This window comes from Bombus flavifrons, chromosome 17 (genome assembly GCF_040668555.2).
Source record: "Bombus flavifrons isolate JBK064 chromosome 17, iyBomFlav1_principal, whole genome shotgun sequence".
Lineage (NCBI taxonomy): Eukaryota > Metazoa > Arthropoda > Insecta > Hymenoptera > Apidae > Bombus > Bombus flavifrons.
In genome coordinates this window covers 638,598-655,868 of record NC_138458.1, presented here as the reverse complement: position 1 = coordinate 655,868, position 17,271 = coordinate 638,598, and the positions used below count along the sequence as shown (strand labels likewise).

The window sequence follows — 17,271 nt, the reverse complement described above, 5'->3', positions numbered from 1 at the left end:
ATTGCCTGATTACTGTGAGTACGAGCTCGTCAAACTATTCCAAATTCTTCATCGTATAAATAGATATTGCAAGTTCAAAACACGTTGCTATGTCATTGGCCAATCTGCATAAAGTTCTCGACCAATATCAATATCTTTAGATTTGTTATAGATTTTCCAACATATGTTGCTATACGACCAATTACAAAGTAATATATAGTACATTGTTGCCTAGTAACTTCTTGTATATTCTACAATTCCGTCCATCTAGACGGATTGCCTTTTCATCGCTAAGTACAATTTTTCTTTGATGTTTTCTGCATTGTATACTGTGCACGTATCTTTATGAATTCTATACATTGTTCTTTACGTTGAGACGTGAATGATATTTGTTAAGGTTTCTCGATGTGTAAACAGAGAAAACTCGTGGACAAGTTATAAGGCAGAAAATATATTTAAATAGAAGTGTAATTATAAATAAGAATACAATTTGAGCTGGTTCAGATCCGCACGCTAGCTGTGTTACCCAATAACTGAACACCCCGAAGCCAACGTCGCCTGTCTACTGTTGGTATTGGTCTGACTTCGTCGCAGTCTTCTGTCTATGCGCTGTCGATGGCTTCAGTGCTTGAGAAAACTAAAAAGACCAGACGTAGAGTTTTCTTATAAGTGGTGACCACTTCAACAATATCTAACGTTGCAGTGTTGCGAATGTTTATATCGCTACAAAATACGTTGAACGGTTTATCACAAGATCTACTATTTTAGCAAATAAATTTTTGGCAAAGCGATTGCTCTCTGCTCTTGCTTGTGTTATATTTCGTAGAACTTCCAAGCAATTATACTGTTATCTTTCCATTTCTACTAACAAATGAAGGGAGACTTATTTCCAAAATTCATTAAGGAATAAAACAATAAAATATTGAGTAGACTTGTACTTTGTTACTCTGCTATCAAAACACGTCAATAGCAATTAATAAGAGATATAACAAGATTCTATTAGGTTTCCCTCCATAAATTTCATACAATACTAATCATATAATATTCTACAACTTATGACAGCGATTTTCCCAGTACGTTTAGCATAATATATATAATTTATAAAATATATGTAAAATTGCCCCTTGTAGAGCATGTTAACATTTCCCCTTGGAGTCTTTAACATGCGTCATGATGTAGTCTGTATCAAATGTAGTGTCAAATTGCACTGTAACGAATAATAATAATATTACTGGAAAAAATGGAAAATACAAGTAACCAATGTAAGAAAGTAGGACGTCTCTTGTTTAAAGCAACACAACCTCTATACATCATCTGTCGTACCAGTGCTTTTATATATGAGAATCATTTACAATTAATTACAACCAGATAGAGTGAAATAATTACATAAGTATCATACAGAATTATTTATAACACTGAGAGTAATTTAAAATTGTACGATACGATGCGAGAAATATTTTTATGTATAAAATATCGCAAATAAAAGTGTAAGATAGTTTATATCAATGTAATCAGTAATTGAGCGATACTATATATTTCATTTGTTTTGGCAAAAAATTCTCATACTCGTAAAGTCAAAAATGTAGAAAGAACGAGTTCCATCGTCGGAAGATAAGTCAATGATTGCATAATTCTTGGTTTTTTGTAAAGAACTATTGCAATATTTATTGTGAAACTGTTTTTTAAATATATCAGAACACTTGCGCTACTTTCATCGGTATTTATAATCTACCATGGAATAATAACGGCAATATTTGATTGGTTATGGTATGAAGTAGAGAACTAAGCGAACTATAGAGATTGAGGATCTGTCAGCGAAGAAAAAAAGGATATTCCTTGTCTGCAATGCTTGGAAAATTTAAGCTCTCGAAAATGGGAGCGAGAAAGATGCTTTTTTTTTATTATTTAATTTGTAGTTTGAGGACTTTTGGTTTGGTATGGGGCTGGAATATGGAAGAAAGACTGGATAGACTACAAAGAAGATATGTGAAATGGATCTTAGGTTTAGATATGAAAACACCAAATTATATATTGATAGAAGAATGCAAGCTAACATAAATCAAAGAAAAAGCATTAAAAAGAGCAGCAAGGTACGAAGAGAAAGCCTTAGAATCAAAAAAGGAACTAGTAAAAGAGTGCATAAAGGAAAGAGGGAGCAACTGGGGAAATGACGAAGAAGAGAAAAGAGCAAGAAAGAGAAAGAAGGGATTAGAAGAGGTGAGAAATGGAGGGACACAGATGGAAGCAAGAGAAGAGCAAGAAGGATGACAGCAGACCAAGTTATAGAAGAAAGGAGAAAGAGAGAAGTAGCAGAGAGGGGGAAAAGGATAAGGAAATTCAAATATAACATACATTACAGAAAAATTGCCAAAGAAGAGTTACCAAAGTACTTAGAAGGGAGGATGAAGTGGAAGGACAGAAGAATATTAGCAAGATTCAGATGTGAAAACGAGACCAAAGCAAAGGAATACTGGAAAGAAGAGGGAGAAAAAAGATGCAAACTATGTAAAAGGAAAGAAGAAGACCTGAAAAATGTAATAGAAGAATGTGAAATAACGGGAGGACCAGAGGACATAGGAAAAACACTAAATGAGACTGGAGAAGGACTAACAGAACTAAAAGCAATAATAAAGAGGAGAAGGGCAATACAAGACGGGGCGGAACGACAAGAAGGAAGCACAGGAAGGAGGCAAAAGCGCAAAGTTGCAATAGTTTTTTAGTCATTAGTTTTTAGTTTTTTCTAGTTTTTTAGTTTTTAGAGATAGAATAATTAAGGGAGTGCAATATAATAGAATGGACAAGAGGGGAGGTAGATATATAAGAAGCGAAATAGGTATAAGGGATGTAAAACCGAAAGTTCGTCCAAAGCCGAAAGGCGCGGACTAAGCAATAATAAATAATAAATAATTTGTAGTTTACAATTTGTCCAGCTGGACATTCGGTAAATTTTTCTAGCTTAAAAAAAAGAAAGCCGTGTGATTCAGTCAAAGAGAGATGTTTTGCCGAAGGTGTGCCAAGAACGGATAGAAAACGCAAAACGATGCTGCGGCAAGATATTCGTATCGTTCGCGAAATAAAGCGCAATCCATTAATTACGATTCGTGAAATAAAATGAACAGCGAACTTGAAAAAACGTTCCATTCCCTGCAATTTCGATGATTTTGAAACATGTTATCGAGATCGAAGGAAAGTGAATTCAAAATTTACGAGAATACTCCAATGCATTATAGATTTAAAGTATCAAACTAAGATAACGAGTGTTTCATAGAAGCACGACCGCCCCTATGGTAGAAACTAGGTCGCACAATTAGTAAAAAATACAATCATACAAAAATATAACAATAAACACTGAAGAAAGTTCATTTAATAGAGAAATAAATTACAGTATCGATTATTAATAAAAAATAATCTTCAACATCTGGAAAATCGTCTACTAACACATTATTGAACAGAAGGGGTATCGGACAAAATATTGCACTTTTATGAAAAATAGTATTGCCATATTAGTTTTTCTAACATTAATTTATAAGGTGTTCAGATATTTTTATAACACCAAAATTCACATTTTTCAACACTTCTTATATTTAAAAAACGCTTTGTTTTCAATCAAAAGTTTTTTACTTTGAGGCCTATACAATATATTATAGTTCAGTATACTGCAAAATGTTTTTGTTGTTTTTTTCGTATTTATTTCAAGTACAGGGCAGAGGAATCAGAGTTGTGCTAGTGTCCGAATATTTTCGGGCCTGACTGTATAGCCGGGCATCGGCCTTAGTTCTTGAGATATTCGTAAAAAATGCCGGTATCGCTACAAAGTATATTTGACTACAGTTATGCGTATTTGGCAATGCGAGCGTCAGTATTAGTTGTAGGTTACCTTTCGTTTATAGACAAGAGTAAGGCGAGCAAAGTCTTAAAATAATGGCACAACATATACGATAACGATAACTACATATACGATGCTGCAACATATGCCTGCTATAACTTATCTACTATAACTTATATACTAGCTCAATAAAAAGAGAATATCATCATTTATTAGGTTTAAGTGTGGGTTAGAATTCTCACCGACCGCTGCAAGGTGGGCGCAAACGGTTGCGTGAAGTAATAACAAATTAATTATAAAAATAGCATGCGTAATGTATTATGAAAATAATAAGTGAATGAGTAATTGATATCATTTTAGGAAATAGAATAATCGTTATTGTACACTTATTATAGGCGGATGATTGAAAGATTGCAAACTCAAGAGTGTCTATCACAAAATAATAACGTGCAATCCTGGACTCTTAGAGATAAAGCAAACCTATATCTTTTCAGAGCAGCCCTTCGATCAATATCGTGCTATTTTATATATTTTTCATTACTGAGTCAAACATTTTATTTTGGATATAATATTAAAGTTTAATATATTGCTTATAGCCACATACTCCAAAGTAGCGATCTTGTTCTGTCAGTTATGCATTAGAATTGGCAATTGTATTAAAAAATGGGGTTGAACTTCACTGTAGGGAACTAAAAATCATTGACTTTTTTATCTACAGTCTTGTAGTTTTCAATGTGTGGAATCCACAAATCCAAGTTTGAAATTGCGGAATCCAATGATTCATACCATATGACTATGCAAAGCAAAGCATCTTCAGAGCATTTTACATTTCTCTTTGGCGCCAAATGAGTTTATGTCAATTATATCGTCCAATGAGTTGACCACACAGATCAGCATTCACACGTGCTCGACTTCTGTTTACATTATTCAAAAATGTAGCGGATCGTTTCCATCAACAATGCCACCAGAGTGTCGTTATTATGACGGCAAAAACGTCGCCATAAAAATTCGCACAATCCTCATCTTTGTCCCCATCCTTAGCTGGTCTCTAATTGAATTCTATTTCTTGAGTATGCGTACATGTTACATTGAGTATATTATATTCGCAAAAAATTAGTTCGTACTAACATAACTGACGGCTAGTTACAAAAAGGAGTAACTAGAAGATATTACTAGACACGGTCGATAAACCAGATGGATAGTTTAAGACTTCCTTTTCGTTCATTCGTTCGTGTCCCTTCCAAGTGTGTGCAATAAAGGTTTTTCGCCTCCGAGAAGTGTGGTGTTTTTCATCCGAATAATAAAGTAATAACTAACGCGATACTACCTCTAAATATAGATATAACAACAGGTTATGGCCCCAGGTTCAATAATTAGTTATTATTTTTATTGAAAATATCATAAATGGTAAGAATATTAAGGAGCGCAAAAGATAACCTAAAAAACAAAAAAAAAAAAAAGGCGCGTGATCGGTGATTCAGTGTTGAATACTATAAGGGCGTTTTATCGAATACGTAATAATTGCTCACGTGATAATATAGTTATCAAAATAATATAAAGTACAACAAAATGTCGAGTGGCGTGAGTTCAAATATCGAAAAACTCAATAGAGAAAATTACGACACGTGGAAAATGCAAATGAAGGCAATATTCATTAAAGATGACTTATGGGAATACGCGAATGGTACAATAAGTAAACCCCAAGCAGCGGATGAAGCCTCTTTATGGAATAAAAGGGATGGCAAAGCCCAAGCCGATATTATTTTTGCCATGAGTTCGAGTGAGCTATGTCATGTGAAGCATTGCAAAACTTCACATGAAATATGGAATAAATTAAAGGAGGTTTACGAATCCAAAGGACCTGCGAGAAAGGATACGCTCCTGAAGCAATTATTATTCACGAAAATGTCCGGTAGTGAAAATGTGTCTGATCACTTAAACAATTTTTTCAGCCACGTGGATAAATTAAAGGAAATGGATATTGAAATCGCTGATGATTTATTGTCAATCCTATTATTATACAGCGTCCCGAACCCATATGAAAACCTTAGATGTGCGATCGAATCGCGGGACCAATTGCCTAGCCCAGGTGCACATACGACAAAATTATTAGAAGAAGCTAATTCTCGTCGTAATTCGAATGCTGCGAATGATCACCACGGAACTCTACAAGTGGGGGATTCAAACAAATACAAAAGGTATGACAAAAATCCCTATACACCTCAGCAAAATGGAGTAGCTGAGCGAATGAACAGGGCACTCGTGGAAATGGCACGATGCATGTTGATCCGATCAAAGTTACCTATTCGTTTTTAGGCGGAAGCTGTTAATGCAGCATCATATATTAGAAATAGATGCCCAACAGTTTATGGAAAAACACCATATGAAATTTGGCACAAAAAGAAACCAAATGTGAACCATCTAAAAATTTTTGGTACTGAAGCTTATGCACTAAATAAGCGGGCTGATAAAGGCAAATTTGAAGCAAGATCAATAAAATGCATTTTTGTTGGATATTCCGATGAAGCAAAAGCATTTCGATTATGGGATCCAAGTAAAGGAAAAGTTGTAATAAGTAGAGATGTTTCTTTCTTAAAAAACATTGAATACCACGATAAAGAAACTAAAAATGAGCATGAACAATTCGAATATGAACAGATCAAAAGCCTGACGAGGAAATCGAAGAAGACATTCATGAGGAAGAACACGATGACGACGATAAAAACATAAATCAAAATGAAAATGGTGGTCAAGATAGATTTGTGGTTAAGAGGGGGCGAGGAAGGTCAAGCATAATACGAACTGGAAATGTAGGCAGACCAAAGAAAATTTACAAAACAGTCCCAATCGATCAAGAATCGGTGCAATTAGTTAGCGATAATTTGACTGAGTCAATAGATGAATTATTATTTGGACCTCATGCCGAAGAATAGAAGGAAGCGATGAAAATGTAATATGTCGGCTTGATCAAGAATAAAGTTTGGGAATTGGTAAAATGCCCAGTGAATAGATCTCCGATTGGATAAAAATGGGTCTTAAAGACCAAATACAAGGAAAACGGAGAGGTTGAGCGCAGAAAGGCGAGATTAGTAGCGAAAGGTTTTGCTCAAAAACCGGGTATAGAATACAACGAAACCTTCGCTCCCGTGGCTCGATTAACTTCTATTCGAGTCATAATGGCCTTAGCCGCTAGATTGAAATTGGATTTATATCAATTGGATATAACCATGGCATACACTTATGGCGATTTGAAGGAAGACATTTACATGCATCAAGCTAAGTATTTCGAGGTACTGAACAATACAGATCATGTATATCACATGAAGAAATCATATTTGGATTGAAGCAATCCGGTAAACAATGGTTTGGCCAATTAAATGGCTTCTTGAAAGAACTCAACCTTAAACAAATGGAAGAAGATCCTTGTGTTTGACTGTGACTGACTTGATAGTATATTAGATGTGGATGACTTGATAGTAGCAACTAACAACCATAAGTTGTTTGATTATTTAAAAGAGAACTTAGTAAAAAAGTTCGAAATGAGAGACCTTGGAAAGTTGAATTTCTATTTGGGTCTGCAATTCTATCAAAATGTCCAAACCAAAGAAGTAAAAATAAGTCAAGAAAAATATATTAAAGATATGGTGAAGAAATTCGGTCTTGAAGATGCTAAGATAGCAATTACTCCGTTAGAAGCAAAAATAAACTTAAGTAAAAATAACGACTCACCTGAATTTGACTCGAGCACCTATCAGTCATTGATCGGATCGCTTATGTATACTGCCATAGCTACCAGACCAGATATAATGTATGCTGTGAGCGCGCTAAGTTGTTTCAATGACAACCCGAAAGAGGAGTCATTGGTTATCTGCCAAAAGGGTTTTGCGTTATCTCAAAGGAACATCTAATATTGGTTTATGTTTCAGGGATATTGGTGATAATTTAACAGGGTACGTCGACTCCGACTGGGGAGGTGACATTGACGATAGGAAATCCAGAACGGGCTTCATATTCAAATTATCGAAGGGTGCTATATCATGGAAATATAGGAAACAAAAAACAGAGATTGAAAAGAAACTGGAAGAGAGCCAATTCGGATTCAGAAAAGGAAGAGAAGTGACCGATACGGCTTATGTGATAAACCACATCGTAGACAAGCAGCTAGATATGGCGGCACTCGACCAAGCGCTATACCTTCAAAGCGTAAGGCCGACAGGTCTAATGTACCATCGATATCCCTATGGTTCTTTCGCCGAATATTCGGTAGAATGCATAGGCGGCAACCGTCGCGGACTTCTAATAAACGCGCACGTAGTGAGGATATCGAGGGGCAACAAAGGAAAGAATCTGTTCGGTTTTGAACCAAAAAGATTCATTCTGCCCCGAGCCGCGAAGTACGAAAGATTAAGAGAAGTAAACGCAATTAGAGAAACGAGTCGTCTACTCTTGAGAGTTCAGTTTTAATCGTTGCTTGTTATTAATTGTTGTTAAACGTTAACCGTGGTTAAACGTTATTTGTTGTTAATTGTTAAGAGTCTAATAAACGTTATTGTTGAAAATCAAGGGTATTTTCTTGCGGGCACCTTCACGGACGATCACCTCATAAGTGTGAATAAATATCTTGGTTGTTAAACATATTCGAATGTTCCTTCAGTACCTATCACGACCTATCCACCTCATAGGTAAAGAAAGAGGGAAATTATATACCTGTTTTGCGGACCTAAGAGCGGCGTTCGACAGACTAAACAGAGAGAAACTGGAGGAGAAAATGAGGAAAATGGGGATTAGTACAAGTGTACTCATCGAATAACTGTTAATAAAGCGATATTACATTCCGCTGTCTTACGGGTATATAATCGTCCAATTTCGAGAGCTACCGAAAAAGACAGAAGAAAAGTTAGCGTTTCGGAAGAGAGAGCGCCAGGAAAATGAGAGAATTGAATTCTTCGTTCGGGCTTGCTACGCTCCTCGGGAAACACAGTAAGAAAGTGCTTGATATAATTGTAAAATCTAGGTTTTCCAATCTTACAACGTTGCATGGGAAAATAAAACGGGCACAGAACAGTACAATGATTAATATGAAGGCAACAAAGATAATTGCACTATAAACCATATCAGTGCTGATAAAGTGGAAATTGATGTCATCACAGAAATATTTATGAGATCAGGAAAGAAACATCATGCCAAGTATAGTACATGTATTGGAGATGGAGATAGCGAAACGCATAAAGATATTAATCCATATGAAGACATTGTTGTTTAAAAGAAAGAATATGTTGGTCATGTATAGAAACGAATAGGCACAAGGCTAAAGGATACCAAATAATGTTAAATAAACTGTTTTCGAATAATTACAATAGCGTTTTCACAAAAAGTGGAATTTCTAACTTGAGAAGGACAGACATAATAATTTGTAAATGTCCTTGGAATAGCAAAGAGTATAATTCATGCATGTTTTAAGCCAGTTAAAGCTGGATTCCAAGTCACTTTACACAAGGTTCATCTGAAACAGAACTTTTGTTTGTAATTGCTTTTGTTTGCATTTGCTTTTTAGATGAATATAATTAAGTGCTGTGGTCAAAACCTGAACCTTCGTCAACCTATTGCCGACCTATTAAATTTGTATTTATGAAAGAAAATGAGGCATTGGTTAGGGAAGAAGGTAATAAGGGAAGTAAATAATCTTTCTCCCAATACATACAATTCAGACAATGATAATATAAAAGTTATCTTTGCATTGCGCTTAGCCATGTTATACGGTAGCGTTGGTAATATTTTATCAAATATAAATGTCGGTCCAAAATGTTGTACCGGTGGAGAATCTTCAAAGAAAATGAATTCGATAGAAATTATTCAAAAACCTCGCGTGTGCAGATATTTCGACGTTAGCACGCGAGCTAAGAATTTAATCTTACTTCAACCGTGCCAGTTTGTACTTTCAGGAAGAAAACAACCTTATTGACCGGACAGTTCTTTGTAAATATTTATAAATCGCACATTGAGCGAACTTGTTTACGAGTTACAATCCAAAGGTCTCAGGTGTAAGAACCACAAGAAAAGATAAAAGAGACGTACCTTCAGAATTTCAACCTCATAAACGTCGTGAGGTAAACTGTTTTCTTTTTGGGTTCACTCAAGACAGAATATTATTGGTATCTTATGATCCCAAGAATTACGATCCCATTGATACAAATGTGTATATAATACAACAAAAATGAAACATATTCTTTTCATTTGTAATTTTAAATAACGCATAGAAAAGATAACGCATACATGGAGTATATTATGGAGTTTAAATATAATGCATTCCATAATTAAAAGCGAATAAAGAAACGAACTTACCAAAGCACCATAGGAAAGAATTTATGAAGTTTTATCTTACTCGGGAGTCAGTTTGCCTGAATATCACAAAATCCATTCACCTTAAATTTCTGGCAACGAGAACTCTTCAAATTTCCTAAAAAATGAAATTTAACAGAATTTTTTTTCAATTTTTTAAATTTTAACAGGCAATTTAATATTTTAACAGATAATTTAACATTCTAACAGAAATAGTAACAAGGGAAAGATAGCATGTGCAAAAATGTGTGAAAGGGCATTTAAAAAAAATCGAAATAATTGGAAATATAATTAAAAAGTGAAAAGAAAATATCATGGGTTTCATGCCTGGAGTATAAATGTGAAAAATTTCCGCTTTTGTGACAAATTCTACATCCTTTTCTTTTTTTGTTTAAATTGAGGTGTGCATTGAATTTCATGACAAAATAATATATGTTCATATATAAATATCAAAAATAATAATCATTTTCCTTAGTTTATTTATCAAAATGTCATTTCCTTATATTATTATAATACAAAGAATTATATATATATATATGATGTATAATGCAAAATAAGGATATAAAAATTAAAATTGATTTCACAATTACACTTGAATATGGTATGAAAAGTAAGGTTTGAAAGAAAATTTCAGATATATTGATTTCTGGAGTTATTTAATTGCTTTTCATGTTTAGTTGTAAATTTCCACAATTGGCCAAATTGCAAAATTCATGCCATTGACATGAAGGAAACAATATAGAGTGTATTAAAAGGAAAACAAGAAAATACAAATTCTGACAGTGAATTTAGTAAAAAATCAAGAAAAAGTAAGACAGACGTTAGGGAACTATAGCAAAATAAAAGAAGCTCAAAAGGGTAATGGTAACCATAATAATAAGAAAGAAACACAAGAAAAAGGTCACTAAAATAAATTACAAAGTGTAAAATAGCGGTAGAAGACAAAAAACAAACAACAAGTAGGAGTAAAGAAAATAAGTTATACAATAAAGGAAATGAAGGAATGATCTTAAATCAAACCTTAAATCCTACAGAAAGTACATATAATGTTGAAGGAAATGAGGAATATGAAAGACAAATTAAGAAAGGTAAGAAAAATTTATCATTAATTAAGAGAGATTTTATATTATAATAGAAAGATACCAGAATATAGAAAAAGATAGGAGAAAAGAAAAGAAAATGAGCAGATGAACAAAGCAAAATGGGCAGAAGAAAGAAGCAAACTAACAAAAAGAAGTGAGGTACTATGAGAGTCAGACAAAATTAAAAGAAGAAAAGAGAGGGAAAACTAATATTATAAAAAGATTGTAAATAAGAGATAAAGTAGAAGAACCCAAAATGAAATTGAATATAAATAGATTAAACTTTGTTTCAGAGCATCACTCTTTTCTCGTCATTGTTTGTATCTTCTGATGTTATTTCATGAATATGAAGATGAATATGAGAATGAAAAATAACAGTTTTGAGTTTAGCGATCAATTGTTTCACATGTAGTGATCAATATATAAATTGATTTGGCAAAGGCAACTTTTGGTATTTTGTACGAGAAGAAAAATATATATAACCCAACTTATATTATAGCGAAAACATTCATGGTGTGGACAGAAATTAATGCTTTAATGGTAATCTGACATAAGGACAAAGTCAACCATACACAGTATAGGTATATGGTATAGGAATATGGATTCTCCACTACTCAACAAGAATAGGTAAAACACAAACACATTTCCTAAAAAGAATATTATACATACTGAAGTACCATGTAATGCCAGAGTATGTGATTAAAAACAATAAGAATAGTCTTGGAACACAAAATAATAAAATGAGGCATAAACTACATGTTAAAACTGGCAAACATGGGAGAACACATAATTAGACAGGAAAACATTGCAAAAAGTAATACACACATAATAAACTCAAATAGAGTTATGAAGCCGATGGTACAGAAATAATAATAAATTTAAACTGAACAATAATAGAAGAAATAACAGAAATACTTTGTGGATAAAAGAAAGAAAGAATAGAATAATCTACCTATAGTGAAGTATATAAATATGCTAAAAATATAGAAAAAAATAATTAAAGTTACTTACATATGAAACTGCTATTAATAACTAAAAGGATAATCGAAGTTAGAGTAGCCGGGAGACAAGAACGATCAGTGAATGCAGAAAATAGCATAAAATACAAAACAAATGAAAGCGTATAATATAATACGTATATATAATAAAATGTAATGTGTAAGAAAAATACATTGGATAATATTAAGAATTTACAACAAAATTCGTTAAAAAACAACAATAGGATGGTGATTTCTTTTTCTGACAAAGAAAAATAGTTACAAGGACTGACAAATTTTATTAAAAAGCAAAAGTAGCTAAAATTAAGCTAAGATCATTTTATCATAGAAGAATAGCAATTCAGACAAATTCACAAATTATAATAACCTAAGAACAACTCAAAAACTTTGTTATGTTTGTTTTGCAGTAACCAACAAATTTAAAGACTTTTAACCTAAGTATAAATATGCCACAAATAATTTTATGTAGAAATAAACATAAATAATATTAAATAAATAGAATTTTTCTTATTGAAATGTGACAGTCTGTAATAAAAGACAAATTAAAGAAGAAAAAATAACTTTAACAAAAAAGAAATTTATAAAAATTTATTCTTAAAAAATTGTGGCCAATCAGATGCGTGAAATAAAAGATTATTAGAAGAAACATGATTAGTTTACAAGAAGATCATACGAAAGGAGAAATGAAACATGTACCGTATTCTCTCAACATACGACTGCGAAGAGGTTTACTTACTCTATATTTCATTTCCGAACTTCTTCGTTTCCACGCAGTCATAGCAGTTCAGAACTATTTTATGAAAATTAAGAATTTCCTACATCAAATTATTTGATTTGCAAGACCTCATATATTTCTAAATTACTCACACAAAATTAGTACAGCCTGTGAACAATGCAAACATTAAAAAGAAATAAGCGATACAATAGCCCAAACAAGGACAAAGGTTGAAATAAGACATCAAAAATAGCAGTTATTATTCAAATTTGTATGAAAAATCTTTGAGAAATTAAATTCTTCTTTAAATGAAAGACGGTTATGTATATGAAAATCAAAAATGCAGTGAAAATACAAAAAACATAAAAGAAGAAAACTGTATTTGTTATTACGACTTACTATTGCATGTAGAATAATTTCCATTTCGGTTACTGCACTACTCCTGTTATTAAATAGGTTTAGGAGTTCGATATTTAATTGATTCACACAAATTCAGTTTTTATATTCTGTATTTCACCACCATGTACAGCCATATGAACACATCGGATACTCTCAGATAATTAACACGTGGCGGAAGTCGTAACAACTTCGCATGTAGGAACTAGTAATCATACCAACATGACAATTATCTCAACAGATTAAACAGTACTGAACTCTATGATGATGCGCTAGCATGATATAATGTCGACGATGAGATAGCGTTGTTTGCTGATTGGTTATACTTCAGGACTTGGAGTAGGGGTTGTAGGACTTGTGTGGGGCCTCTGCTGGTTAAATCGGTCACTTTGCGATATGTTTATGAAATCTAAACGTAATTCTTTTGTTAATATTTTCATAATTGTACTTCAATTTTAGGATTAATTAAACAAATATTTAATAATTATATTAATATCGATTATTATAAATAATGATTATTATAGTGCGAAATTTTATGTGTATATAGTATGATAAAATATGTAAATGTATGTAAAATAAAATATATAAATGTATGCATATGCAAAATATATTACATGTGTGTGTACCTACATTCAAAATACGTAATAGTTATACAATATTTTAGATTACGAATTTGGTTTTTTCGTTCATTATGTTCTTTTATTACAATTTAGTTGTCAGTTGCAAATCGATTCATAAGATTCATAAGGGAAGAATCTTTTTGTTACAAATAGACTAATGGAAAGTTTTTCTCTAAAATCAATTGCAAATAATAATTTTGAATAAAAGCGGAAGAATAAATGTCTTTCCTAACGGAAGAAAAATGAATAAGTTATGAAAATCTAATAGCTAATAAAATTTTATTCGTTATTCCTTATTGACTGTCGATATTAGATCTTGATATTTCGCGTCAGTTATTCCTATCTCTGACATTCAATAAGAAAGGAGAACATTTGTTTAGAACCTTACGTCCTCGAGAATGTTTCTAGTCCCATAACAAGCAGTTTTTGCAAACAAAATCTTATTTTTTAAATCACAGCCGCCACTAGAGACTGCGGAGCGCGGAACAAGTCTCGCTCTGACAAAATAATATTATTATATACATGTATAGCATTACAAATTAGAAACAGAAAAGGCATGTACCTCTGTAGCGCATAACTTTCTTTGACGAAAATTTATTCCTATTCTAATTATAAAGTTTTTAGTAATAATAATAACAAAATATTGATTCGATGCTTGAGTACATATTAACAAAAATACCCGTATCTGAAATGTTTATTATTTTTAAACTTAGTGAAGTACAATTATTTCATAAAGTTTATTATTCGCGCTTTGTTTCGTGCAAAATCAATAATTATATCTTCGTAATTTTGTTACTTGCTCTTAATATTCAAGAAAAAAAGAATATTAAAAAAACAGATGTATCTAAAAATGAGAATGATACAATGTATGGTAATAGTCGCGTAGTACTAAAACATTTCCTTTTTTCGATGCTTATATTATAGATTATTAAAAATAGATTATTAAGGGAAGCAAAAAAAAAAAAAAAAAAAAATTGGAGAAATAAAAAAACCAATACCACACGGAGTTCCCAAGCGGTCAACCATCTAAGTACCATCCGTGCCTAGCGTTGCTTAACTTTCGTGATCAAACGAAAACGAGTGCTTTTTTAATTTTAATTATAACGTTTATTGCCCAAAGAAATACATATTTTGTATATAAGGCCTAAAATTCTTACTATATCGAATGCTTTTTTAAGGTAGGTGGCTACTCGTTGCTTTGCATTGAGAGCCCACCAGATGTCTGACGTTAGTTTATTTATTGCGAGCAGTGTGAAATGTTTGTGTCGGAAGCCAATTTGATTGTGTCGGATTACGTTGTTTTTTGTGCGGAAGGAGACTAGGGGGCTGTTTATGACTATTTCGAATACTTTGCTTATGTTGGGTAGGAGGCGTATACGTCGTATACGTAGGTTTGATTTTGCCTTTGTTTCCGCGTCTTCTTTTTTTATTTTGCACTTGCCTGGTCAGTGCGGCTCAATGTATTTTACGCATCGATAATTAAGGTTACAGTTTTGTGAGGTATGACATAACAGTTGGCATTTGTGGCATTGCGTTATGCAATTTTTTCTGATTTTTCCCCATTTTACCCTAAAGTAATTCAGACGGCTAATTTTTGGTAAGTTACTAATATTGCTATGAGAGGATACTTGGACTATGTAGATTGGGAGCAGTACATTGTTATCTATTGATTTTTGTCAAGGTATAATAAATTAATTGCTTTATTTGCACACAACATCGATACATATATATTACACTCTGAAGACCTCGATAACCTTCTTACACGCACGCTTGTTGTCAAACAGACTATTCTAGAAGCTTCTAACAGTCTTTTGTCTCAACTAAGACCTGAACGTCCTCTGACGCTTACACACACATTCACATGTACAGTGTAAATGTATCATCTACCTAACAATTTTCTGTTGAGATGCGTGAAATTTTTTTTAATTGGACGTCGGACATCTATAATGCTTACAACTCTACAGGTATTTCTATCTCAGAGATTTAATATTTACATATGTATATAGGAATATACATAGGTACTGAATTAAACCATAGATAAACATATGATAGTGAGTGGACTTGTAGAAAAACTACTTCCCCTTCGATTTCAATGGGTTTTGAATATATTGTAAAATTTAACATACTGAATAATTTTTTCCCATATAACCGGCGATCGGCCTTAGTATCCGAGATATTCGTAAATAACAGTCGATAGTACTATAGTGTAGTCAGCCTATAGTTGTGTGTCTGAGGCAGTGTATGGGTCAGTATTGGTTGCCTAAATCCACCACAAATCTATCTCTTATCTTCTGTTTGCAGTATATATAAACGAGAATTGGGCTAACTCAATGTCCCGTGCACAACTCCATAGGTTGTATGAAATGTCTATTGTAAACCAATTAAATGTAAATGTCATCAATGTATTGCGCTCGGATTAGTCTTTTTAATAGCTTGCTTGAAATAAAAACAAGTTAATTATACAAATACTGAACGAATTGATAATTGATATTATTTTTCGAAATAGGACAATTATTATTTCATGCCAATCATTTCGAGTGTAACCTACGAGTGCACTCGAAGTTCTCACTCTTACCTCCCTTCTAACCTCGTCTTTTGTAATTATTGCGGCATTTACATGCGTTTGGTATCCGCTGGATAAACACTTTTCAATATCGATACTTTTCAATACGATAATCATGAGACTATCAACTTATATTATTTTAAATATAATTATTCTGTACGTCTTTCAAATTTATTTGTGAAATTAGAAGTATTTTAAAAAATAAAGAACAAAATAAAGGATTCTGTTACATTGAACCACATAATTGAGCTTAATCACTAAATAAGTTCGGATTATCCTTTTCTCTTTCTTGCTCCAGTTTTTCCTCGGTTCTGTTGTTTTCGACGAGCTGGTAGATCGTCATAATGACATTAACAAATCAATATCATATTCGACAATGATAACGGATTTATTTTCGTTAGAAAATCGATTGACTGTGTTTACGATCAGAGCATCAGCATTTTCTTTGGCCTGTTTGGTTACAAATCCAACAATGTGAAATTCACCATGAAGCATGAAGATAAATTTGCATTTAATTTCATCGTTTGAAAAAAAATTGTCTTTTGAACGAGGCATTTTCATTGATTTGTAAAATACAATTTCGTGACCGATATGTCGAGGAACCTTACGAAAAAGCTTTGTTGCTTTTGTACAAGAAGAACTGTTTTCATCGGAATGGTTATCCAAAAGAATAATTTGAAAAAACATTCTGTATAATATAAATGTGTATATCTATACTGTATGCGAATTCACCGCTAATCTACATCGACCCAT

The 17,271-nt window shown here is 32.7% G+C and overlaps 2 long non-coding RNA genes across 5 annotated transcripts; one reads left to right on the top strand and one right to left on the bottom strand.

Moving 5' to 3' along the window:
- Window positions 1-1,044: 1,044 nt before the first annotated feature.
- On the bottom strand, window positions 1,045-13,660 carry LOC138188671 (uncharacterized). Of its 4 annotated transcripts, none has more exons than XR_011175611.1 (4): window positions 13,339-13,660; window positions 12,961-13,107; window positions 10,148-10,262; window positions 1,045-1,186 (listed from the first exon to the last, which is right to left on the bottom strand). It is a non-coding gene; the product is annotated as an uncharacterized LOC138188671 (long non-coding RNA). The 4 variants fall into 4 exon arrangements; XR_011175613.1 differs by having other exon boundaries at window positions 1,045-1,159; XR_011175610.1 differs by lacking the exon at window positions 1,045-1,186 and adding an exon at window positions 4,804-4,964 and having other exon boundaries at window positions 10,156-10,262.
- On the top strand, window positions 10,755-12,345 carry LOC138188672 (uncharacterized). Its single transcript, XR_011175614.1, has 2 exons — window positions 10,755-11,232; window positions 11,520-12,345. It is a non-coding gene; the product is annotated as an uncharacterized LOC138188672 (long non-coding RNA).
- Window positions 13,661-17,271: the final 3,611 nt, after the last annotated feature.